General features: G+C 41.1%; 1 long non-coding RNA gene across 1 annotated transcript; it reads right to left on the reverse strand.

Annotated features, from left to right (window-relative positions):
* Positions 1-26043, reverse strand: LOC117359970. Its single transcript, XR_004539333.1, has 3 exons — positions 25989-26043; positions 19351-19406; positions 1-2676 (listed from the first exon to the last, which is right to left on the reverse strand). It is a non-coding gene; the product is annotated as an uncharacterized LOC117359970 (long non-coding RNA).
* Between the last annotated feature and the right edge of the window lie 1264 nt (positions 26044-27307).

The raw sequence follows: 27307 nt of genomic DNA on the forward strand, positions 1-27307 counted from the left end.
TTTATTTTAAAAAATGTGCATCCTGATTGGCTGGTTAGATAGTGGTAGAATGCCTTCCACCGCCTATAATTGGGACGCCATTTATAGAATTTGACCCCCAAATCGCTATTTCAGTATTGCTACTGGACTAAGATGAAGGTTGAATAAAATTAGAGACAAAATTGATTCTTTAGGAATTCTACTACAAAGAGTATAGGAAGTGGATGGATTTTCTAATACAGTTTCCTTTCATCGCACATTTTCAAGCTTAGAGGAAAACTAGTTGAATATTCTTCCTTCTATGTTAATAGATTTGAGTCTGTCTAGTAAAAGTTTGTAGTTGACAAAATCAAAAGTGGCAAAGAGATCAAAGTGACACAGTTAATGCTATTAAGCCCTCATTGAGTTTACTGTAAATTTTGCATGAGAGATTTATAAGTTTCAGTACTATAACCATTTCTAAAACTAGATTGCCTCAAATGAAGTATTAAAACTGACTAAGTGAGAATGTAGTTGATAAAAGATTGTCTTTTCGATGGATTTAAATATACATGGGAGATTGGAGATAGGATAGTAGTTTGCCAGAATAGAAGTATAAGATCTGGGTTTCTTGAGAATAGAACAAATTATTACAAGCTTCATGGACTAAGCCAGCAGTTGAACTGTGCACAATAATACAATATACTAGTGGTAAGATCAGGTATTTTGATTCAAGATGGTAGGATTGGATCCAATAAACAGTAGTAAAACTCATACTAGAAAGTGACCTATGAAATTCATTGTAGGATGGTATATTGAAATTCAACATGAGCTGTAAGAAGGTGCTGTATGGAGGGAGCTGGTATCATCTGCAATTGCTGGTAAGGACAACAAAAAAACTTATTTTAGACTGAAAAAATTGAGCTAGAATGTCAGCAATTGGAAGAGAATTTGAGTCCAAAGTTTGGTATGGTTGAGTAAGTTATTAGAAAACAAAAAATAATGTTTGATTAATAATATCGATTTTGGTCTCTTATCCCATTTTTTTACCTGGTGATCTTTGCCTCTGTCTTTCATTAGGCAGGACAACCATTGCCAGCCTGAGAACAGTAAGGCTACTGCACATTGACCTGTAGGGGCTGCCAGAGAAGAATGTCATCATTTTCCCTACCTATCCCTAAGTATTCCACTTCCATGGACCCACACATGGATTCCACCACCACCACCACCACGACCAAAATAAATATGCTTTGGACAGCATGAGCCCTGATAAATTTATGACAACTAACGGTAGTTCCAGAATTATCTGAAGCTATAGAATCATAATTGATAGAAACTCGTGGACCTACCTGTTAAATCACATATACATAAAATCATGTTTTCATAATGACATTTCTCATTACAAACCCTCCTGAACATGATATAAGACCATAATATATTCAACTTTGACCTTTGTGTCTGATGACTTCACTTGGGGATGGGTTGTCATACATTTATAGCTTAGCATGTACATTTAGCACCGATACTTAGGTGCTAAATTAATTTATTCTGAGCTTGTTCTAATATCTGATGTTGCATCTATACAGCAGCTCTTTGACTGTGTAAGCACAATATGCATATTTTAGCTCCCAAAAAAACCTGTGTTAATGATACTTTTACTGTTTCTCACTCATTCTGAACGGCAATGCAGAACCCAGTTTTCTTTATAAGTCTTGATCTTCTCTAATTAGAGTTAGCTGTCTGAATGATTTCACTCTTGGGTTCAATGTATTTGGAAACTTTGACTTAACCCTTTGCTTCTAAGTTATTGCCCAGACTATTGCTGTCACTGTTACATAGCAACATACTAGATGAAAAGCAGATAAAGTTCAAAATGGCTCCTAGGAAAATCCTGAAAAATTTCATCTATACTGTTTCAGGAAGAGTGGGCAGATAGAGGAAATCTACATAGGATGCAATCTGCTGCTTGCTTGTGTTTTAATGGTGCACCTGACGGTGACAGTCTTAGTGAAGCAAGTGTTCCCAGTACATTTGGAAACTGCATAGTCAGCATATAAAATTAAAACATGAGATTTTACTGGGAGTAAATTAATCAAGAGAGCAACATGGCACCGGTATAGTATCATGATATTTAAAGTAGGGGTGGACAGAAGGAACTGTTTGCCAAAATAAAGCCTTTTATACTGCACAAGATATACTATACGTGTTCTTTCTTCTCTTCCCCTGGCTCACTTTCCTTGACCTGTCTGTCAAGTCATTCTTCACAGTCTGGTTGGTGGCATGTCAAAAGAAGCAAGAAAAATAAATCCTGGTGACTGATCAGAGCTTACAGCCTAAAGAGTACATCGTATCCTTAAAAGACGTCCAACTTTATTTTCTTGACAAAGAGGGCTCCTGCCCTCATTACAGCTCTCTGTCACACGGAGGGACTGCTATTTTGGCATGCTAGTCACATCCAGACCTCCATTCATCCAGGGACTGCAATCAGGTGCCTGATAACAATGCAAGTCACATCAGCTGAACTGCTGCCGCAGTGAACTGATTCATGCTGGTGCCTCGATGCAAATAACAAGGACACTGGGGCCAGAAGATGTAGGAGCCTGTCATGATTAGAGGGAGGCTGTTTCCAGGCTGGAATATGCTGGCTCTCACCTTTTCTTGCAGCTACGCAGTGTTGCCTTGCTCTCCGTCTTTCGCCTTTAGGCTGATTGACTTGCCCTGTAATGCAGAATGAAAATGCCTAAGGTTAGAGTTATGGAACAGATGACTGCATTTTGCAGGTTCGTTCCTCTATGTCTTAATACAAAGGATGCATGCAGTATATGCTGCCTTAACTAGCTGAAGACTTGCAAGAGAGAACGGGGGGAAAGGCTAAACTGTAAAAAGTATTAAACATAGCAAAATTAATGTGCAGTGAGGGTGAGAATAATATTGATGTATCCTTGAGTGCCCCATTTATGCTACAGAATTTTCCTTACAATTTCCTTAGCCTTAACCTTCTACTGATTTATTTTTTTTTATCTTTTCTACAAACTGTACTCGCTTGTAAAAATGAATTGCAGTTTGACAATTAGCTCCTTATTACAATATTCATTTTAGGGTCAATTTTGAAACCCAAGAGTTTGAAGGGAGGTTTCCCATGGAGCTTTCCTTTGAAAATTTGAAGATAATGGGAACCCTGGGTCTAAAAGTACTGATGGATTTTGTACTTAATTTTCAATAGGTACAAGCAGTCTGATTCTGGAAATGGTGTCTGCCACGGTATGTGCTTTTGAAATAGGCGCCTGCCCTGTGTCAATCACTGGTATGCACTGTGTCCAAAATCACGTCTATTTTATGTACAGATGCCTTAAATGTAGGCCAGCATTTTACAGGCTTACATTTAAGGCATCTGACTCATGCCTACGGAAGTACCTAGGTATGCCTATGGACACCTAAGGCCACTTCCTGCATAAGCCAGGCCTACACTGTAGGTATGTCTAGACGCCTCTGTACATGCACAAATGATGCCTAAATTGTATCTGTTTGCCACATCGATTTTTTTTTTTTAAGTGTGTCTCGATTGGTCTGTTAGATGGCAGTAGGATGCCTACTGTCACCTACAATTAGGACGTTGTTTTGAGAATCAGGCCCAAAGTACACAATGAAAGTATTTGTAGGAATTTCATAAATTAAATTCCAGTGCATACTTTGCCTGTCCCACTTCCTTTTCCAACAAAAATCTGTGCACTAGAGATGTATATTCTTTTTTTTTATTATTTTAAACAATTCTCAGTCATTGCATTCATTTATGGCAGCAAAAAGCACTGTTAAAGGGGTAAGCAGACAAACCAGAGGCACTTGGGAAGGCAAAAGAAAGCATAAACATGAGACATTTTATCAATCATGTAGAAAATTTGTGACAAGCTACCAAATAAGTATATCCCTGTCACTCTTCAACCAATTTGTATGACTGATTAGGAAAGTAAAAGAAAGTGCCATATTCCTTCTTGCAAAGAGAATCAAAGAAAAAGGTGCTGGGTAGAAAAAAATGTTTGCTAAGGTACAAAATTAACATTTTTAAAAACTACCGTAGGCTCTTAACAGCACAGACAGAGCCATGAGAGAGAGAGAGAGAGAGACTGAAGCAGCTTCAGTCTCACCAGAAAATAAAGGGCATGGCCAAGATGGTTGCATTAATTCTGGTGGCAATCTCTTTGTCTTGTGTTTATGCTAGAATTTCTTTTTTCTTGCTTCCTTTCCTTTTCTACCCAATGCCACACACAAAAATAAAAAGGGTTGTCAAGGCTGTGCCCTAACCTGCCAGAACTTCATCCCCCATTCAATAGAAGATAGACCAGTACACCACCAGAACTTCACAGTTTAAATCTGGAGATTTATGACTTGCCTTAAACTTGGATGAAGAAGCATCTGAATCTTTGGGGCTTAATACAACATTGTCTCTTCCAGTTGCAACCCTCCACCATGTTTGGCAGACTCACTGGTTGTAAGCATGGGAATACTTGCTGCAGAAGTTACTGCACAGTAAATTCCTGGCCAGGGTGTCATGCCCAGTGAAAGGCCTAGAATGTGTACATAAGCTCCTATATTGATTATCTTGGAGAATATATGGAAAGTTCTCAAAAATCCACAGAAGAAGTGGTTACTCTTGTGGCCTCATATTTGTTACTTGGGACCTGGCTTGGCTACTGTTGGAAACAGGATACTGGGCTTGATGGACCTTCTTCAGTCTGTCCCAATATGGCAATTCTTATGTTCTTACATTTAGTCCGATTTCCTTCATCCTCTTTCTTGGTCTGACCACTGGTATAATGACAAATTACGTCAACTCAAGCATGAACTTCACTACTTGGTGTGCCTTTGGTATAAACATCACTCTCCAGACCTGTGCGAGCATTGCAAGACTGCAAACTGACATCACAATTTACTACTTAAAGAAGCCAAAGACTCTTATTTTTCCAAACTGATGGATTCTTCTAACAATCTGGCTCACTGCCTTTCTTGCTTTGTTTTAATGACTACTAAACATCCTAGCAAACTCATAGATCTCTGCCCTTCACCATTGGCAGATAGGTTAGCTGAAGTCTATTCTCAGAAAATTCCTACTGTATGAGATGCTCTGCCTTTTATCCACTATTCTCAGCTCTCATCCTCAACAATCCATTACTAAACCCAATACAATCACTGACACTGAAAATCTTACAGGCTCTTACATCACATGAGACCAACTTTTTGCCTGCTTGATCAGCTACCAGTTTCTTGGTTAAAATCTTCTCCTCAAGGCCTCATCCTGTTTATTCTATCTATAATTCAAGATAGTCTATCTTCAGGAATAGTCCTCTCCAAGTGGAAAAAGGACTCATAACTCTGTTTCTCAAAAAAACCATCATTGGATGCCACTCTACCAATCATCCACCGGTTTCTAATCTCAATTTCATTTCTAAAATTCTGGAACATGTCCTTCAACAACTCAAGCCTTATTTCAAACATTCATTAATTCTGCACCCAAATCAAGCAGGATTCCATTCATCACACTTCATCACACAGTACTAAGACTGTCATTTCCACACTGGTAAGCGACTTACATATCACTCTTGATGCCACAAAATTTTTTCGTTTGTTTTGCTAGATTTGGCAGATGCCTTCAACTTGGTGGACCATCATTTAATCCTTGCCCGACTTGCAGAAATAGGAATTGCTGGCAAGGTTTGAGCCTCTTTCTCATCATTTCTATCCAGATGCTCATGCACAGTTTATTACCATCATGAACTTTCAAAAAGCCATGGTTTTGTCTGTGAGGTTCTACAAGGTTCACTTCTCTTTCTGCTACTTTTCAACATTTTCAGTCTCCTAGCAAATCTCAGCCAATATCATATTTTTCATCTATGCTGACAATATGTTATTAGTTTACTCTTGCTCTCCTTTTCATACAGCTCTAGCTCCCCTTCAGTCCTGTCTGTCTGCTCTGTCGAGATGGTAAACCAACCAATGCCTTGTGCTTAACCCTGCCAAAACAATAGCCTGCTGAATCACTGGACTCCTACCCACTCCTTCCATAATTCCATTTCTATTTGATCAACTAATTTCTGCCTTTCATTCTCTTGGTATCATCATAGACTCATAACTGTCTTTTCAGGAACATATCTCCGCCACCATCCACTCAGGTTTTTATTCCCTACGTCAGCTTCATTCAATGTGTTCCTTTCTCGACTTTAAGTCATTTCACACCCTTGTTCATGCTGTAATTATATCCAAACTCGCTGATTGCATCTCTATCTATGCAGGTATATCAACTGAAACGTCTATAGGCCCTCCAAAATACTTTATGTTTTCTTTGCCATGCGTATTGCTTTGATAAGTTAACTCCATTATTCTTATAGTTGCATTGGTTACCCGTATAGTTCCATCCCATCTTTAAGATTCTCTGTCAAACTCATAAAACATTGCACTCTGGCCATCTTCAGTGTCTCTCTAAAACTCCCCTTTTACTAAGCTCCAGTAGAGGTTTCTACCACAGCCTGGGGCACTAAATGCTCCGACACTGCTCTGATGCTCATAGAGTCTATGAGCTTCAGAGCATTTAGCACCATGGGCCGTGGTAGAAACCTCTACTGTGGTTTAGTAATAGGGGGATAAATCAATAATTCCTCATTCCTCTTCACATCATTTGCAGCCCATTGATGTGAACCATCTGGTCCTTCCAGCTCCTCGCCAAGCCCATTTTGAGACCATTAGAAAAGCTGCTTTTTTCTTCATAGCACCAAAACTATGGAATGACCTCCCTCCATACATCTGCCTTGAAACAAGCTTTCCAAACTTTAAGGTCTTATTAAAGACTCTACACTTTGAAAAAGCATTTAACCTCACTCTACCTTGATGTTTTTTGTCGTTTCCTGGATCTGGTACACTTGTTGGGGAACTCAGGAGATTAACAATTTGATAGTTAAAATATGGCTATTTTTATGTCGTTATTATGTTTTTATTAATTTTAGCTCTTGTTTCTTGAATGGATGAATATATTTTTTGGTATCTTTGTTTGGGGTTCCTTTCCTATATCTCATTTTTTTTTTTTGGTATTGTATATTTTTTTAGAATTGTACACGGAATACACTTCTGGAATTCTCAATCTTTATTTTATGGCCAAAAAATTTAGATATATCCAAAAGTAGCTAAGACCATTAAAAAAAAAAAAAAAATGAAAGCTTTTTTGGACATGAGACAGGAAACTAGAAATTTGGGAGCATCTTTTTTGTTGTTATCCATGTTTGGTTCGATGTGCAGGAATTAAATCTGTTTTCTTTGCCCCGGAACAACTGAAAGCTTTTTAGACTTAAAGAATATCTTGTGTGTAAATATTTGATTGCATTTTCATAGGCTATTTATATAATTGTGATGTGGATTTGTTTCATGTAAAGCCTTATGGTTCTAGTCTATAATTTACTTTGTTGGATTTCCTTATCTTTTTTCTACTCCCCTACTGGGTAGTGGTCTAATGAAGGGTAAATGATTGTTTCCTTTCATTTTTTTTTTCTCCTCTGTCTTCTTTAATAAGTGTATACTTGTGTTAATGTTACTAAAATTAAAAAACCAACCTAAAGTTAAAAAAAATTTTCTAAAAAATCTCAAAGGCTTTGTCTGTGTGCAATTAACCACACTCAACTCTGAGTTGTAATAATTACATTCTAATCAACAAATAGTGCATGAGTGCACCTGCCGTGCATTACAGGTGATACTTTAAGTATTCTAAACTTACTTCCCTTTTTATCAAGCCACACTGCTGAGCAGTGCAAGCTGAATGCCAAGTTGCCCATTCTAATCCTATGGATTCCGATGTTGGAATAGGCTTCCAGTATACTGTATATTGTCACCGTGTGTCACCAGGCCGAGCTGTGCCTAAGCGGGTATGGCCAAAAAAACCCAGAGCACACGGCACTGACCAAGCAGCTAATCAGTTCCCAATTGGAGTGGTGCATCAAGTAATAAAAACTTCTGGATTGATTCAAACTCAGCGTACTTTTTTCCTTCATGAACTCCAATTTTCAGGAAAAAAAAACAAAATAATATACATGGTTCAAAAAGGAAACTGGCTTTCAAAAATATAGTCCAAAATGGCCTCCCTTGGGCCTGTGTCCCTCTTGGTCCACTCAAACTTCTTACACCAAGGAATGCTTGCAACTCCAGTACTATATTCAACTGGTTCAAAATGCTTTCACACAGTTTCTATTCAAAATTGTCACTGGCAGCATCATACTGGATCTTGCCTCTGAGCTCGTCTGACCTTGAAAGAGATCTGGGAGTGATGGTAGACACATCATTGAAGGCGTCGGCGCAGTGCGCCACAGCCTCAAGGAAGGCAAACAGAATGTTGAGCATCATTAAGAAGGGTATCACGACCAGGACGAAGGAAGTCATCTTGCCACTGTATTGTGCAATGGTGTGCCCACACCTGGAGTACTGTGTCCAGTATTGGTCGCTGTACCTCAAGAAGGACATGGCGGTACTTGATAGAGTCCAGAGAAGAGCAACTAAGCTAATAAAGGGTATGGAGGACCTCTCATATACTGACAGACTGAAGAAGCTGGGGCTTTTCTCCCTGGAAAAGCGGAGACTTAGAGGAGACATGGTAGAAACCTTCAAGATCATGAAGGGCATAGAAAGAGTAGACAGGGACAGATTTTTCAAATTACGGGGAACCACAAGTACAAGGGGGCACTCAGAGAAATTGAAAGGGGAAAGGTTTAGAACAAACGCCAGGAAGTTCTTTTTCACTCAGAGGGTGGTGGATACATGGAACGCGCTACCAGAGGATGTGATAAGCAGAAGCACACTACAGGGCTTCAAAGATGGTCTGGACAGGTACCTGGAGGACAAAGGGATTGAGGGGTACAGATAGGAGTAGAGGTAGGTAATAGGGACAGGATTAGAGGATTAGAGGCAGTTACAAAATTAGTCAAGGACACTGTTCAGGCAATTAGGCCTGATGGGCCTCCGCGGGAGGGGACCGCTGGGCAGGATGGACCTCTGGTCTGCCTCAGCGGAGGCAACTTCTTATGTTCTTATGTTCAGAGCTCTTGGCAGAAGGGACCTCCTCCCGCAGTGACCTTTGGTTGTGGTCCTTCCCCAACAGGACCCACAATCTAGTCAAAAAGAAACCATAAAAGACAAAATATCCCAAAAAAAACACTGCCACTAAATACTCTTCATTCTCAGAAGTTTCACTCATAAAATCTTCTAACATTTCAGAATCAATAGGATTAGATCTGACCTGTGTGTTCTGTTGAGATATGCTTCTTTGAGTCCTAGGAACTGATCTTCCTTCAATACACCGTTTCCTCTCCAGCTCGGGTTGGTTCAGTGGCTGCCTCCTTTCTGAGCACTGCTGCTGGCCCTTATAAGCCTCAGGATAATGAGCTGCAGGTATTGCTTGTTCCTGGCTAAAGTGGAGACTAGAAGGTTCTTGGTGTTGCCTTGAACTGAGTCCCCAATGAATGTTGTGAGTTGCCTTGTAAACATTCCCTTTAGGAACACTATTCCCAACGCTACTAGTTCCACCTGCACATTGTTCCCCCTTTCTTAATTCAGGTGAAAACAAATAGGTATTTCCCTGCTCATGACTAAACCTTCCCTGCCTGGTTCTAGTTCTGGGTTGAGGTGGTGGTAGTGTTCTTCCACTTTGGGACAGTATTTTCCCTTGCCTAACCCTGGGCACAGGCGTTTTCTTACCACCCTTCTCAGTCATAGGGTCTACCATATGACAATATTAGACAATAAAAAGATCTGTGTAAGTTCAAACAGTTGTTAAAGTGTCTCTTGTTTTGAAAAATTAAGTATCAAGATTGATGTTTTATATGAATTTATTCAATTTGATGTTTTTTGACATGCCTGCTTTGTCATGTTATTTTAATTATGTATGTATGTTTTACTCTGCCATTAAAAGGTGGAATATAACTAATAAAAGGGAGGTTAATTATTTCAAGCACTTACCAATGTGTATCACATAAACACTTATAGAAAATGTTCCAGTTCTGTTATATTGGAGACCCTGAAAACAAAAGCAGGGCCAGATTCTCTAAATGGTGCTTAATGTTAGGTGCCTTTTAGTTGTCTAACTTAATTGGCAAAATCAGCTTAATATCTTCAAAAATTTTAAAAAGAAAAATAATTGGGTGATAAGTATCTACCCTATTCTATAAAAGGTAGGCACCTATCACATGGTGCTTAGCCATATGGCTTAGGGCCAGATTTTCTGCAGATGATCTGTGGATTGTGTGGGGACCTTTATTGGAGAATATGGACTCTGTAAATGATAGAATGCTGGGTTGTTGGTTTGAAACCTTGAAGAATTCTGTGGGTACAGTAACACCTGAGATATTAGACAGTACACGTTTATAGCGTGACAAAAAAACATGGTTTAGCATGAATGACAGAACAAAAGAGATACTGATACAAAAAATTCATACATGATAAAATTGAATAAAAAGGTTACGTTAAGTCATTTCATGGCCAAAGAGTTTACTGTGTTTTTTTATGCCAAGATTCAGAATATCCTGGCAGGTATTCCATTGCTCAACAGATGAATGAGTTTAAGGTAGATGATACATTGCCTTGGGAGGAATTTTTGGAAGCTGATCAAAAGCAGATTTCTACTGTTTTGTCATCATGTCGGCCTTTGATTTCCTCTGTGGACATTTATTTGTTCATCAGTGATTTTTAGAGAGCTAGGGACAAGAGTTGTGCCTGTGATTACGATGATTGTTAATTTAATGTTGAAAGAGGGGATATTGTCACAGTTGTTTATTTATTCAATTTTCTATACTGTTCTCCTCAGGGAGCTCATAATGGTTTACATGAATTTATTCTGGTACTCAAGCATTTTTCCCTCTATGTCCTGATGGACTCACACTATGTCTAATACACCTAAGGCAGGGGTAGGCAATTCCGGTTCTCGAGAGCCAGAGCCAGGTCAGGTTTTCAGGATATCCACAATGAATATATATGAGATGGATTTGCATGCACTGCCTCCTTGAGATGCAAATCTATTCCATGCATATTTATTGTGGATATCCTGAAAACCTGACCTGGCTCCGGCTCTCGAGGACCGGAATTGCCTACCCCTGACCTAGGGTAATGAGGGGGATTAAGTGACTTGCCCAGAGTCACAAGGAACAGCATGGATTTGAACCAACAACCTCTGGGTGTTGAGGCTGTAGCTTTAACCACTGCACCAACTGTGCAACCGGTGATTAAAAATCCAAAACTAGGGGTTGATCAAATTACAAATTTTAGGCCTGTTTCCGTTTTACCAACTCTGGCTAAGATTGTTGAAAAAATTGTATACCAGGGGTGCCCACACTTTTTGGGCTTGCGAGCTACTTTTAAAATGGCCAAGTCAAAATTATCTTCCAACAATAAAATTTTTAAAAACACAAAGCACACTGTACGCAGAGAAAATGTTAATTATCATTTATATTCCGGGGGGTTTTCAAAGAGGTCAAGGCAGATGACTTTATGCAATGTCACCTCAGTAACAACTATAGAAAAATAGACAAATATACCCCCTCCATTTTTACTAAACTGCGATAGTTTTTTTTTAGCGCATGGAGCTACGCTGAATGCCCCACGCTGCTCTCGACGTTCATAGGCTCCCTACGCTAAAAACCTCTATTGCGGTTTAGTAAAAGGAGGCCATAGTGCAAAATATAGACAGCAAATATAAATTCTTAAAACGGACACATTTTGATCACTAAGGGCCTGTTTTACAAATCAGCGCTAGCGGCTGCGGTGCGGCAACAGCCCTGAAGTCCTTTAAATCTCTTTGGGCTTCGGGGCCATTACCACGCTGCAGCCGCTAGCGCAGTTTTGTAAAACAGACCCTAAATTGAAAATAAAATCATTTCTCCTACCTTTGTTGTCTGGTGATTTCATAAGTCTCTAGTTGCACTTTCTTCTTCTGACTGTGCATCCAATATTTCTTCAATTCTTTCAGCCTCCTGTATGCTTCCTCTCCTCCAGACCTCATTTCCACCCCCAACTTTTTCTTCCTCTCTCCCTGCCCTTTCTTTCTTTCTCCCTGCCTCCTTCTATCTTTCTGTCTTTCTTTCTGTCTTCCTGCCCCCTTTCTATCTGTCTTTCTCTCTCCATGCACCCTTTCTTTCTTTCCGTCTCCCTGTCCCTCCTTTCTTTCTTTCTGTTTCCCTTCTTTGTCTCCCTGCCCCCATTTCTTTCTTTGTCTTTCTTTCTCCCTGCCCTCCCCCAAGCTACCACCGCAATACGGAAACAAGTCCCCAAACCACCACTGCCGAGTTCTGAACTCTCCCTGCTTCCCAACGCGGTAAACAGGACGCAGAAGCGCCGGGCCGACCAGCATTCCCCCCTCCCCCCCTCCAACATCAATTCCGATGTCAGAGAGGAAGTTCCGGGCCAGCCAGGCAGCAATTGGCTGGCCCGGAACTTCCTCTCTGACATCAGAATTGACGTCAGGAGGGGTGGGGAGGCTGGTCGGCCCGGTGCTTCTGCATCCTGTTTACCACGTCGGGAAGCAGATAGAACGTGAAGGCAACGCGAGTCTATCACGGAGCCCAGGATGGGCTTCATGTTCAATTCACATTGCCTTCACGAGCTACTGGTCGATCGCGATCAACCTTTTGGGCACCCCTGTTGTATACTATCAATTCAATGATCATTTGGAGCAATGTAATACATTAGATGAACATCAATATAGTTTCTGTATGGCACAAAGCACTAAGTCTTTATTGACAAGAACAGTGGCGTACCTAGGATATGTGGCACCCGGGGCCCATAATTTTTTGACACCCCCCACATGTAAAAAAATATTTTTTATAATAACCATGAAACTGAATAAATGGTCATAATAGAAACAGGCAGTGAAAATTTTCTTTTATTGAACCTCATATATGTAACCATTATTCCAAACATACCATAACATAACATAAATTATTTCTGAATTGTCATGACATCAGAAGTACATATGGAGTAGTTGCAGGTGATGCTTGGGACAGTTCTGATTGTGTTAGTTCGGTTTTATGTGTTTTTTGAATAGAAGGGTTTTTATTTCTTTTTGAAGGTTTTGCAGTCTGTGGTCGATGTCAATTGGTTGTAAAGTTGGGGGTCGAGTGTTAGGAGGTTGTCGAACAGTTTTTTTCTTTTGACGTTTTTGGTTGGAGGGTGTGTGAATGGTGCGTGAGTTCTCCTATGTCTGTTTGAAGTGGATTGAATTATTTAGCTGAAGAAATTAGTTACCCCCTCATCCCACACACATTAATTCTCTTCCATTTTTGTTCCCATTATAAAAAACATTGATAAGTTCTCAGAAAAAAAATACATTAAAATAAGAAGTGAAAACAAAGGCCCCTACAGATGAGAACATAACATAAGAATAGCCTAACTGGGTCAGACCAATGGTCCATCATGCCCAGTAACCCATTCTCATGGAAGCCAATCCAGGTCACTAGTACCTGGTCAAAATCCAAAGAGTAGCAACATTCCATGCTACCGATCCAGGGCAAGCAGATGTTTCCCCCATGTCTTAATAACAGACTATGGACTTTTCCTCCAGGAATTTGTCCAAACCTTTCTTAAAACCAGCTACGCTATCTGCTTTTACCATAACTTCTGGCCACTTCATTTTTAAGCTGAGATCTTTCCTTCCAAACAGAGACTTTGCTAGATGTCAAATACAGCACAAGGTAACTTCACACGGACTTAGCTGTTCAGGAAATGTGAATCTCCTCATACACCCACCATACAGTGCAAAAATGTGCAAAGGTCTGGTTTTTTCTTTCGATCACTACATAGACTAATGCCACACAAGCAGCGCTGTTACAAACATATTCTGTAGGTCAGTGCTAAGGTTAACAAAGTTTCCTTCCTTGGACCAGAAGGAGATACTGACAAACCACTGGAAGAGATCCCAAAACAACTACCCAGGAACAACACCCAAAGACCCACTCAGTGTGTGAACCAGTTGAGTGGAGTGGACTAACTGGGGGGTGGAAATGGGCCCGGAGTTTGCTCAGCAGAATTTCCCAGATCACCTCTTCCTCTCAGCACATTGACACGCTGCCGCCACCACCACTAGGAACACCTCACCGGGTAGGCCAGCAATGCTATAAACTTTATAAAACACATTATTATATTTTCTTATAAAGCACATATTTTAACTGAACTCTCTGACATCCTCAGCCTTTCCATTCACAAAAATAGAAGGAAGAAAAGTTCCCATTTCCTGCTGTCTTATGTCCCTGGCCTATACAATATTTTTCTTCTGCAGAGTGCAGACCCTTCAAAAATCTGACCAAATCCTCATTTCACTTGCATTATAAAGTACTGAGGATGCCATCTCTCCCCAATCCCAGGTCCTAAAGTCTAAGACAGTAGCGCAAACTAGTGCTGCCAGATTCAGGAAAAAAAATTTCGATTCGATTCAGCCTATTGAATTGGTTTATCGATTCGATTTTCCTGCCCAATTGGGTGTTTTTTTCAAACATCCTGGTGGGTTTATTTTATAGCTTTTTCACCCCCCTTTGGCTTCTCCTAACCACACTGGCGCTGTGGTGTAAATAAAATAAAGAAACAAAAGGACTTTTCCTCTCTCTGTTAAATCCTAGCTCACGTTTGCGGTCTAACACCAGCTCTGCCAGGATACACATTTCAAATCTGACATATTGTAATCACAAAACAGAAAATAAAATTAGTTTTTCTACCTTTTTGTTGTCTGGTTATTTTTCAAATCTTGTGGGTTCAAGGCTCTGGTTGTCTTCTGATAACTTCCTTGCCAGGGTCTCCTTCTTTCTTCTTTCTCCGTGCTAACCATCCATCTGCCATCTCTGTCCTCTCCTTCCGTTTCCCTCCCCTCCCCTGGATGTCTGGCATCTTTCCTTTTTTGTCTCCTTCCACAGATCCACCTTTTCTTAACTACCCTTTCATCCAGCAGCTCTCCCTCCTTCCCCACCACCCCAGGGTCCACCATCTCTCCCTTTCTTTTCCCAACTACCCTCCTAACCAGTATCTCTATCCCCCCCCTCCACACCATCCCTTGTGTCCAACTTCTCTCCCTTTCTGTTCCTTCCCTCCCTAAAACCCATGTCCATCATCTCTCTCTCTCTCTCTCCTCTATTTTCAGACCCATTATTTCTTCCCACCCAAAGTCCGGCATATGCACGTCTCTTTGAACCCCTCCCCCTTCCCTCCGTGTACTTTCTACACCAGGGCCCCCCCACCCCTGAAGGCCTGTCCCCCCCTTAAAGATCTGCATCCCACCCCTGAAGGCCTGTCCCCCCCTTGAAGGCCTGCCTGCCTGCTCCCCTTGAAGGCCTGCCCCCCCTGAAGGCCTGCCCCCCCCCTTGAAGGCCTGCACCCCCCTGAAGGCCTGCACCCCCCCTTGAAGGCCTGCCTGCCTGTTCCCCTTGAAGTCCTGCCCCCCCTGAAGGCCTGTCACCCCCCCCTTGAAGGCCTGCACCCACCCGAAGGCCTACACCCCCCTCGAAGGCCTGTCCCCCCTTGAAGGCCTGTCCCCCCTTGAAGGCCTGCCTGCCTGTTCCCCTTGAAGGCCTGCCCCCCCTGAAGGCCTGTCCTCCCCTTGAAGGCCTGCACCCCCCCGAAGGCCTACACCCCCCTCAAAGGCCTGCCCCCCCTTGAAGGCCTGCACCCCCCCGAAGGCCTTCACCCCCCCTGAAGGCCTACACCCCCCTCGAAGGCCTGTCCCCCCCTTGAAGGCCTGCCTGCCTGTCCCCCCCTTGAAGGCCTGTGCCCTCCCTGGAAGTCCCGTCCCCCCCTAAGGCCTGAGCCCCCCCTGACGGCCTGTCACCTCCCCCCGAAGGCCTGCCTGTCCCCCTTGAAGGCCTGTCCCCCCCAAAGGCCTACCCCCCGAAGGCTTGTCCCCCCCTTTGAAGGCTTGCCTGCCTGTTCTCCATGAAGGCCTGTCCCCCTGAAGGCCTGTCTCCCCCCCTCCACAAGATCTGCCTGCCCGCCCCACCCTGAAGGCCTGCTGCCCCCCCTCCCCCACTACCTCGAAGGAACGCTCGGCACCACCACCACCACCACGAAGCACTGCTCATTCCCCCGGCCTCCCCGCTTCATTTCCCTGGGGAAACAGCCTGCAGCAAGATCGCGCGATGCCAGCGATCTTTGCTTGCTTCGGCTGTTTCCTCCGCTGCGGTCCCGGAAACAGCCGAAGCAGGCAAAGATCGCTGGCATCGCGATCTTGCTGCAGGCTGTTTCCAAACACGACACCCGGCGCAGGGGGTGGAGAACCGGACCGGACCAGGAGCACCCCCTCAGGGCTTGGCACCCGGGGCGGACCGCCCCCCACGCGCCCCCCCCCCCCTTGGTACGCCACTGGACAAGAATGTAGATGAAATCAGACACAGCTTTGAAAAGGGAACAAGATATTTGATGTGTTCCTAGATATCTCTGCTGCTTTTGCTATCTTAAACCTTAACATCTTATTGAAAAGGCTCGCAGATTATGGATTGAGGGGGAACGTAATGTGTTGGTTTGAGTCATATTTGCAGGACAGAGAACAGGAGGTTTATGTACAGGGAAATTTCTCTCAGAGTAGAATAATGGTGTTAGCAGCTATTTTGTTTAATCTGTACTTGCTTCCCCTTTGCAAACAGATGAAACAGCATGGTTTATCATATAGGATATATGCAGATGATATCCAATTTTTTTCCAGTAGAGGATACTTTATCACAAGCAGAAGTCAGGTTAAACAAAATTTGAGAATACAGCAAAAATTGATTGATGTTAAATGTTGCTAAGACCAAAATCATGTTGATGGCTAGGGAGCAAGCCAATGATGTTGCTCAGACAATTAATGTGTTTGATACTCAGCTTAGTTTTCACTTACATGTACAGAATGTAATTTTAAAAACTTATTTCAAACAATGAATGATAAGCAATTTTCTAGGACATTTGTCTAGATACGAGTTCAAGAAAGTTGTCCAGACTGTAGTACTCGCAGGTTTGGATTATTGTAACATTGTCCCCCTCTTTTACTAAGGTGCGCTATGCTTTTTAGCGCATGTTAAAGATTAGCACATGCTAATCACATGCTAAACACTAATGCGTGCATGTTATCCTATGGACGCATTCACGGTTAGTGCACATATTGATTTAGCGTGCACTAAAGGTCCATTAGAGTGGAATAAGCTGCCTGTGTATGTAAGGCATTTGTCAAACTTGCAAGAGTTTAAATGAATGTTAAAAAAAAAAAAAAAACATCTCTTTTGTAACATGAAATATGGTGCTTAATAATGCTGGGTTTAAATGACAGCAGATTCTGTTTTGTGAAGGTTGGTATGTACAATAACTGTTTTTATTATGTTTGTGTTTTGTAATCCATCTTGGACAAATGTGGAGTAAAAATAATTGAAATTGAAAATTGAAATTAAGGTCTAAGTGGGTGTTTTATGGGCAGACCATGACTTAGGAGCCACTAAGTGCAATTCTACAGCAGATAAAAATGCTGTTGCTTAAAGTGGGAGAGTATGGTGCAGTGGTTAGAGCTACAGCCTCAGCACCCTTAACTTAAGAACATATGAACATAAGAATTGCCGCTGCTGGGTCAGACCAGTGGTCCATCATGCCCATCAGTCCGCTCACGCGGTGGCCCCCAGGTCAAAGACCAGTGCTCTAAATGAGTCCAGCCTCACCTACGTACGTTCCAGTTTAGCAGGAACTTGTCTAACTTTGTCTTGAATCCCCTATAACAGAGCGTTCCAGTTTTCCACCACTCTCTGGGTGAAGAATAACTTCCTTACGTTTATACAGAATCTATCCCCTTTTAACTTTAGAGAGTGCCCTCTCATTCTCCCTACCTTGGAGAGGGTGAACAATCTGTCTTTATCTGCTAAGTCTATTCCCTTCAGTATTTTGAATGTTTCGATCATGTCTCCTCTTTTCAAGGGAGAAGAGGCCCAGTTTCTCCAATCTTTCACTGTACGGCAACTCCTCCAGCCCCTTAACCTTTTTAGTCGCTCTTCTCGGGACTTCTTCATGTATGGCGACCAGTGCTGGACACAGTACTCCAGGTGAGGGCGCACCAAGGCCCGGTACAGCAGCATGATAATCTTCTCCGATCTGTTTGTGATCCCCTTCTTAACCATTCCTAGCATTCTGTTCACCCTTTTCACCACCGCGGCGCATTGCGTGGACGGCTTCATCGACTTGTCAATCAGAACTCCCAAGGCTTTTTCTCTCCAAGTGCCACCCCAGACATCCTGTATTCGTGCATGAGATTTTTGTTACCGACATGCATCACTTTACACTTATCCACGTTGAACCTCATTTGCCATGTCGATACCTATTTCTCAAGCTTGATTTTGTCACGTTGCAGATCTTGGAAATCCCCCTGTGTCTTCACTACTCTGAATAACTTCGTATCATCCACAAATTTAATCACCTCACTCATCGTATCAATGTCCAGATCGTTTATAAACATGTTGAAGAGCACGGGTTTAAGCACCGAGCCCTGCGGCACCCCACTGGTGACGCTCTTCCAGTCCGAGTATTGTCCATTTACCCCCACTCTCTGTTTCCTATGCTCCAGCCAGTTTTTAATCCACGTGAGTATTTCACCCTCAATTCCATGGCTTGCAATTTTTCAAAGTAGTCGTTCATGCTGTAGGCGATTGCTGTAGGCTCAAACCCATGCTGTTTTAGCTCAAACCCATGCTGCTCCTTGTGACCTTGGGCAAGTCATCTAATTCCCCCCTCCAATTGCCCCATGTACATTAGATAGATTGTGAAAACCCACCCTACCCCCCATGCCCCATGTACATAAGATAGATTGTGAACCCATTGGGACAGACAGAGAAAAAAGCTTGAATATTTGAATAAATTCATGTAAACTGTTCTGAGCTCCCATGGAATAATGGTATAGAAAAATGAATAACTAAATAAAGTTAGGCATGGTAAACTGCTCTAAACAGTATTTTATAAAGATCACTTTGCGTGAAGCACTTTTATAGAATACTAGTTTGGCACAGGTCTTTCTGGTGCTGATTTTTAGGTATCATTTACTGAATTTAGCCCAAATGACTTAGTTTATAGCTTGCCAAAAAATTTATTGAGGCTTTTGTCATTCATTTATTCTTCTCAGGGCTATAAATTCTATATAATGTTTTAGATGTTAACAAGCAAGCTTTTATAAAACGGTAACAAGTAAGTTTTTTCATACCTAAATGGGAACAAGCACAAGCTTTTTATTCATTCATTTAGCAATATTTTCTATTTTTAAACAGTTTTACCAATGCACATATATGCACATGTCCTTCTTAGAGCACTTACAAGACATCATTGCTACCACCAATTAGTATTTCCAAGATCTACTCCCTTTTGCTTACAATATCAAGTTGATTCACCACTTACCTGTTAAAATGGTACCTTGTGCAGTATGTATAGAGCGATCTTTTTATTGGGTGTGCCTAAACAGAAAGTGAGTGGTCACAAGAATCCATATATACCACATATAACTGGTATATAACCCCTCCCCCCCACCCCCCGCGGTACCTTTTAAAGTTTTTATTTTTTGCATCAGAGTTGTCATGAGCAGCAGGTATGAGTCGTTACTTGCTGCCGACAAAGAAATGAAAGTTTTAAAAGGTGCAAGGGCAGTTCGAGTAGAGTTGAGAAATCAGACCCCTGCAGGGAAGAAGAGGGAAAGATAGCAGGAACCTTCAGCTGGTGGGACTTGGGTAGTCCCGCTAGCCATATCAGAGAGGCACCATGACTGGTGGGCCTGAGCACACTTCCATTTTAAAAAATTACCATGTGAGCACTTACGCCAACCCATTACATAGGTGGTAAGAGCTCGAGCAGTATCCCTTCACTAATCAATTACCATGACACACCTCCTCAAAAAATTAGAAATATTTTTTAGGACATGGTTAACGTGTACATTTTGAAGTTATTGTAGGATATATGAATGTATCCCGCAGTATGCCATTTTTAGCTGTGTTATGCACGTGTTAACTTAGTACAAAAGCCCCAGAGTTTGTTGGCTATACCTCTGTGCCCTGGTGATCCATAGTCACTCCTACCCTTCGGATGCCACCTATGAAAATGACATCTCTAATGTTAATCTCACAATACTACAGTTAAGGGATCGTATTTCCATATAAGCTTGCCTTTTACGTTTCCTTGATAACTATCCCAACCCCCAATTTCATAAGAACATAAGAATTGCCACTGCTGGGTCAGACCAGTGGTCCATCATGCCCAGCAGTCCAATCACGCGGCAGGCCTCTGGTCAAAGACCAGCACCCTATCTGAGACTAGTCCTACCAGCATACATCCTTGTTCATTATGAACTTGTCCAACCTTGTCTTGAATCCCTGGAGTGTGTTTTCCCTTATAACAGACTCCGGGACAGCATTCCAGTTCTCCATCACTCTCTGGGTGAAGAAGAACTTCCTTACATTTGTACGGAATCTATCCCCTTTTAACTTCAGAGTGCCCTCTCATTCTCCCTACCTTGGAGAGGGTGAACAACCTGGCCTTATCTACTAAGTCTATTCCCTTCAGTACCTTGAATATTTCTATCATGTCCCCTCTCAATCTCCTCTGTTCTAGGGAGAAAAGGCCCAGTTTCTCTAATCTATCACTGTACAGCAACTCCTCCAGCCCCTTAACCACCTTAGTTGCTCTTCGCTGGACCCTTTTGAGTAGTACCGTGTCCTTCTTCATTTTTCATTCTGTTAGGTGCCTGTTAGTACCTATTGCAGCTTAGTAAAAGGACCAACTAGAAAAGCCCTTCTAAATAACCTCAAGAACATTTTATCTTCTCCGTTATTATCTCTGCATACTAGCAGATCAAAAGCATGAGATCATTTCTTTATGGATTTTTGCAATAGGCAAAATGTTAAAAAGATCCAGAAATCCAATTGTTTTGACGATTCTCTTATTTTGTATGAGAAAAAAAATTAAATATTCATTCTCTAAAAGGGCTCTCTTACAGGATTTTTTAAATAAATAATTTCCTACCAGTCCATTGAAGATCCTCCAGTTTTTTTTAATGCTCATGGGACTGTTGTCTCTATGCTGCAGCAAGAACTCTCTCTTTCCAATTACTAATTTCACCAATGTATAAGTAGGGTTTAATTTTAGAACAGTTGTTGATATTAATTAGGATTTGCAGGTTTGATGTGCATGTCACGGTTCCTATGGGCTTTCAAGGAAACAGAAGGAGATAACTAGAAGACCAGTTCTCACAGCTTCCTAGTTATTCATTATAGTGTTCGCAAATACAATGGTGATTATTTTAAATTTAAATTTAAATCTTTTTATTAAACAGTGGCAACAGCAGGAACAACAAAAGCGTAAGACAAGGTTTACAATAGAAACTAGCTACCGCGGAGGATTAGACTCTTATGTCCTCCACGGTCATGATCAAACACCAAACCATTCCTACCCCTCAGAAAGAACCCCGCCCACCCCCCTTCCCTTCCTCCCCCACCAACAGAAATACTACATTACACAGACGGGGGTTAGATTTCACACAGGTATGCCAGAATACAATTGGAGTCTATTCAGGATACGGCTACGACTCGCAGGGGACAAAATGTTCAAATATGGAGTCCAAGGGCTCCTTTTATCAAGCCGCACTAGCGGGGTTAGCGCACGTGACTTTTAATCATGTGCTAACCCCCGTGCTGGCCAAAAAACTACCACCTGCTCAAAGCAGGCATTAGTGGCTAGTGCGGCTGGTGGTTTAACGTGCGCTATTACGTGCATTAAACCGCTAGCGCGGCTTGATAAAAGAAGCCCCAGGTGTTGACAAAATCTCTGCTCCGGCGACGAGAAGAACAGGCCAAGCGGGCCTACCAGCCCATAAGCTCATGTAGCCGATTCCTCCATTGCCAAAAGGAGGGGGGTTCAGAAGATAGCCAACAACATAACATACATTTTTTCCCCAAAATGAAACATTTACTAAGAAATAGTTTTTCTGAAGATTTTAAAAGGCGCATTTGCAATTTGAATGTGGAAATAGCATCCATGTGTAATAGCAATTTTACAAAGGACTCAGCTTACACGTGGATCTCTATATGCTCTTAACAAAATTGGAAGTTTTATGTTGAATTCTGCTTGTTGTGCACCACCTTGGGTGAATCTCTTCATAGAGGCAGTTAATAAATCCTAATAAATAAATAAAATACAATAAAACCTTGTTGTGCGAGCATAATTCGTTCTGAAACCATGCTTGTAATCCAAAACACTCGTATATCAAAACGAATTTCCCCATAAGATATAATGTAAACTCAGACGATTCGTTCCACAACCCAAAAACTTTAATACAAAATACTGTATGTACTCGTATTGCAAGACCTTGCTCGTTTAGAACAGTCACTACACTCCTGCAGTGTCAGAGAGAGAAGAACCATCGGCTCAATTGTGATGATGTGACGCATGTATACTGTATGTACTTGTATTGCAAGACATTGCTTGTTTATCAAGTTAAAATTTAATAAAATGTTTTGCTTGTCTTGCAAAACGCTTGCATACCAAGTTACTTGTAATCCAAGGTTTTAGTGTAATATGCAAGGGAGCATGGGAGCATGGAGGCAAACATAGTTTAGGTATGGCCTAGAGATGAACCAAAATCTACTTGTGTGCTTCCAGTACTCATGTAGTTCATTATTGATCACAACATTACATACATCATAAAATACAAAACCAAATGGCATCCAAAACGTGTTACAAAGTAATCGATGGCATGCGGACATCAACAAAGACTGTAGGATTTAATAGTTCAATGTTGGAATTTACAGCTGTTCCCTGTCACATACAAGTTTTTAAAAAGTGTTCACTTTGGCCAGCCTTTTACTAGAGCGATTAAGGGAAATATCCTCCTTAATCCAATTATTTATCCCCCCCCCCTTCCAAACTGAAACTAAATAAAGATTGTAGCCTCCATAATTAATTAGGAGCATTCACTCACATATGTTTGCAAAATGGCTGACAATCGTATAAGTGCTGACACACATGTAAGTTACAAAATACGTACAGTACTTACATGTATAGATGTCTGCACTTAAAGGGTCAATATTCAAGGCAATTTAGCCTGGACAGAAATGGGTCCTGGCCAGTTAAAGCAACTGTTCAGGGCTGACCACTAAATTTTCAGCAGCACTTAACCGGTTATTGCTGCTGAAAATAACCGGTTATTATCAAGCTGAAAACCAGACATCTTAGGCATTCTGGTGGCAGAGTTGGCACTTGGCCAGTTAAGTGCCAATATTCAGCACTTCCCCCCCCCCCCCACCCCTTTTTACAAAACCGTGAAAACGTTTTTTAGCACTGGCTGGTGCGCTGAATGCTCTATGATGCTTCTGACACTCATAGAGTTTCTATGAGTGTCGGGAGCAGCGCAGAGCATTCAGTGTGCCGGTCTGCACTATAAACTACTTTCATGGTTTTATAAAAGGGAGGGGGGTTTAGTCAGCCAAGGTCACCACATAAAAGTCAGTCCTGTCTTTATGCAGAACTCTATAGCCAGTTAAGTACTGAATATCGCACTTATCTGGCTATGATGTTGCTGGCTCTAGAAACCTAGAAATTCAATTCTGGAGCCCAGACATGGCCCAGCATTGAATTTCCAGGCATAATACCAGTAGTGGTCAGCAAAACACTGAGGGCTCCTTTTACAAAGCCACGTTAGCGGCTTTATCGCACGCACCTTTTTAGCACGCACTAACCCCTGCACTAGCTGAAAAACTACTGCCTGCTCAAGAGGAGGCGGTAGCGGCTAGCACGGCCAACAAATTAGCGCACGCTATTACGCGTGTTAAACCGCTAATGTGGCTTTGTAAAAGGAGTCCTGAGTGTTGCTGGCTGGATAACAACCCCCAATGCATCTATGTTTTTTGTTTTGGGTTTGGGTTTTTTTAAATAAATCTTTATTGATTTTTACACCTTGACAGTGCAATACAATTACTTGAACATAAATATTTCATAAAACGCACTATTAAATACACAATTTATACATAAAACAATAATTTTCTCCCCCCCTCCTCCCAATTATTAATACTAGAAGACAATTACGTGTTTACAAAATTATAATTAAGTAATTTTAATAATCAAAATACATTTCCCTCCCCCCACCCTCCCCTGGATGTATAAGGAAAACCAACAACAAAAAAATAAATACATAAATACATAACAATTATTACGATGTAACAAATACAGTCAATGGGCTCCACATTCTATTAAATGTACTACTAAACCCCAAACACTCCGCATTCATTCTCTCAACCCCTATGCATATATGTTACCGCGTTTCATTTGTTGATTTTTTTACACATATACTGTTTGTAAAATGGATGCTCCAGCTGCCCCCCACCAACAAGCAGTTGTACATTCCTACAGGTATTTTATAAAAGGCTCTACATCTGCTAATCATTTTCTAGAATACCACTGGAATTGAGCATGACCTGACTTGGATGTATGAGTTTCAATCTGTACATTCTATTTAAAATGGGGCTCACGGGTGGTACATGACTTTCTTCACCAAAATAGTTTCTGGGTGTTTTTATTATCTCTCAACTTTTGTCACTGTGCATAAACAGAAACATTACTTTGTTCTGTCTGAACCTACTGTGGATGTACCATGCACAAAGATCTACAAAGCGTTGGACTTCATCTTCAAGCATCTCTGCACCTAATCATCTTCAAATCAAGACCAAAAACTAATATTTTTAATGTGCCCTTTTACTGTTTCACTTTTTCAACCATAAATTTTACCATTGTTCATAAACATATAATTATTGTAAGGCATCCTGGAATAGGACTCCATCTAAATGGAAATGCTTCTAATAATAAATCTGGATGACAGGATGCTTGTATTCAAAAGTAGAAAAGTCTTTAGGCAAAGTAAATTGCCTGGTTATTTACAGACTCAATGATATTCCCCTCTTCCTCCATCTATTTATTGTTTCAATCCCCTTATTTAGTCAGTGTTTTATTATATAGTATGAATGCCGGTATTGTATTTCTCAAGCTGTTGCAAGAATAAGAAATAATAAACATGTGATTGTATGATCTCTAATTATATTCTCACTAGTAAAAGTCGACATATTTAAATGTTTGCTGGGCACAATATATGTTTCAACGACTTGAACGGCTCTATATTTTAAATTTGCTTTCTCTTTTTGGACTTTCTCTGTATCTTCAAAGCCTGTGTAATTGGTTTAGCTAATCTTCTATATGTTCTTTATTAACTTGCTTTCCAAAGGAAAGAAGATCTGCAAGATCACCATGGAGATCATTTTATTAATAATAATAACTTTATTTTTGTATACCGCAATACCACAAGCAGTTCAGAGCGGTATACAGAGGAAGAGAATGTACATAGACAGCGATGTTACAGAAGAAAAAAACTTTCAAATTGCATTGGTAAGCCAAGAGTAGTTAAGTATATCCGGAAATGTTTCAGAGATATTACAAGGCAGGAAGGAGTCAGAGAAATTTATCAAAGAGATAAGTTTTAATTGATTTCCTGAAGGATTGGTAGGAGGGTGAATTGGAAATGAGGGTGGTTAGACATTTATTCTATTTGCCTGCTTGAAATGACAGTGATCTATCAAGGAATCTCTTGTAGGTACAGCCCTTCAGGGAGGGGAAGGCGAACAGATAGGCATTACGTGTGCAAGTGGTGTCTGGAAATTCAAAATGGTATGACAGGTAGATTGGGGATGAACCAGTTATGTTTTTGAAGCAGAGGCAGGCAAACTTGAAGATGACCCTTGCCTCCATCGGCAAACAGTGTAGTTTTCTATAATATGGGCTTACATGATCAGATTTTTTGAGACCATAGATGAGACGGACGGCAGTATTCTGAATGATTCCCAGTCGTTTGATGGTTTTAAAGGAACCCAATTATATGATATTGTAATAGTCTAAGGTGTTTAAGATTAATATGATTACTCGACATTTGCAGAGGTAAATAGTGAGTTTGCACACGTAAATGGCCCTACCTGCATAAGTAGCATGTTTGGAAAACTACAACTTACGTGTGTATGTCTACAGCATGCACAGTTTTCAGAGGGCGTGATCTGGGTGGACCTGAAAAGTTCAACATAAACATAAAAATCCATTTCTATACCCCAAAACCATTAAGTTCAATGCAGTTTACAAAAAAGAATGGACATACAATTAGATGAATTACGTTAATTGCCTAAAAATCTAACAAACAAATAAGTTTTCAATTGTTTCCTAAAATGTTGCACTGGCTACCTGTTGAAGCCAGGATCACCTTTAAATTTGGACTATTAAGTTATAAGGTATTATTCGATCTTATGGCAATTATCTGATTTCCCTTGCATCTCTGTTTCCCTCCACAACCAGCCATCTCTTTTCTCCTTACATTCCCTTTGTCGCCATATGTTTCTCGTGTGTTTATGTGAGATTTGTCCATCAATATATATATATATGGATGGATGGATGGATGTTCCAGCAAAACTCTTAAACGCATGGACAGATTTCAACCAAACTTGGCATACTTATCACTTACTATCTGGGAACAAACACTGTGGGGGTGGGAAAGGGGTAACATGTAAAAATTATCAAAATCAATAGATTTTAGTGTCTACCCCATAATTTTCATAGTTTTCGGACTCGCAGAGAATACTCAGCATAATTCTGAAACGCACAGACAGATTTTAACCAAACAGTATACATATCACTTACTATGTGAGGAAAACTACTGTGGAGGTGGGAAGGGGGTGACTTGTAAAAATTATCAAAAACAACAGATTTTACTGTCTACCCCATAGTGTTTTGGGGCTCGCTGAGATGAATAATCAACATAACACTGAAATGCATGGAGAGATTTCAGCCAAACAATACATATCACTTACTATCTGGAGAAAAATACTGTGGGGGTGGGAAGGGGGTGACATGTAAAATTATCAAAAATGACATTAGTGCCTAATCCATAAACGCATGGACACATTTCAACCAAACTTGGTATACATATAACTTACTATCTGGGAAAAAGTACTGTGGAGGTGAGAAAGGGTGACATAAAAATGATCAAAGATGACAGATTTTAGTGTCTACCCCATAGTTTTCGGGCTCACTGAGATGAATACATAAGAACATAAGAAGTTGCCTCCGCTGAGGCAGACCATAGGTCCATCCTGCCCAGAGGTTCGCTCCCGCGGCGGCCCATCAGGCCCATTGCCTGAGTAATGGTCTATACCTATCTATACCCCTCTATCCCTTTTTTTTCTAGGAATCTATCCAAACCTTCTTTGAAACCATTTAATGTTTTCTTGTCTACAACAGCCTCTGGAAGCGCGTTCCATGTATCCACCACCCTCTGAGTGAA

The sequence above is a fragment of the Geotrypetes seraphini genome, chromosome 4, assembly GCF_902459505.1.
Source record: "Geotrypetes seraphini chromosome 4, aGeoSer1.1, whole genome shotgun sequence".
NCBI classification, from domain to species: domain Eukaryota; kingdom Metazoa; phylum Chordata; class Amphibia; order Gymnophiona; family Dermophiidae; genus Geotrypetes; species Geotrypetes seraphini.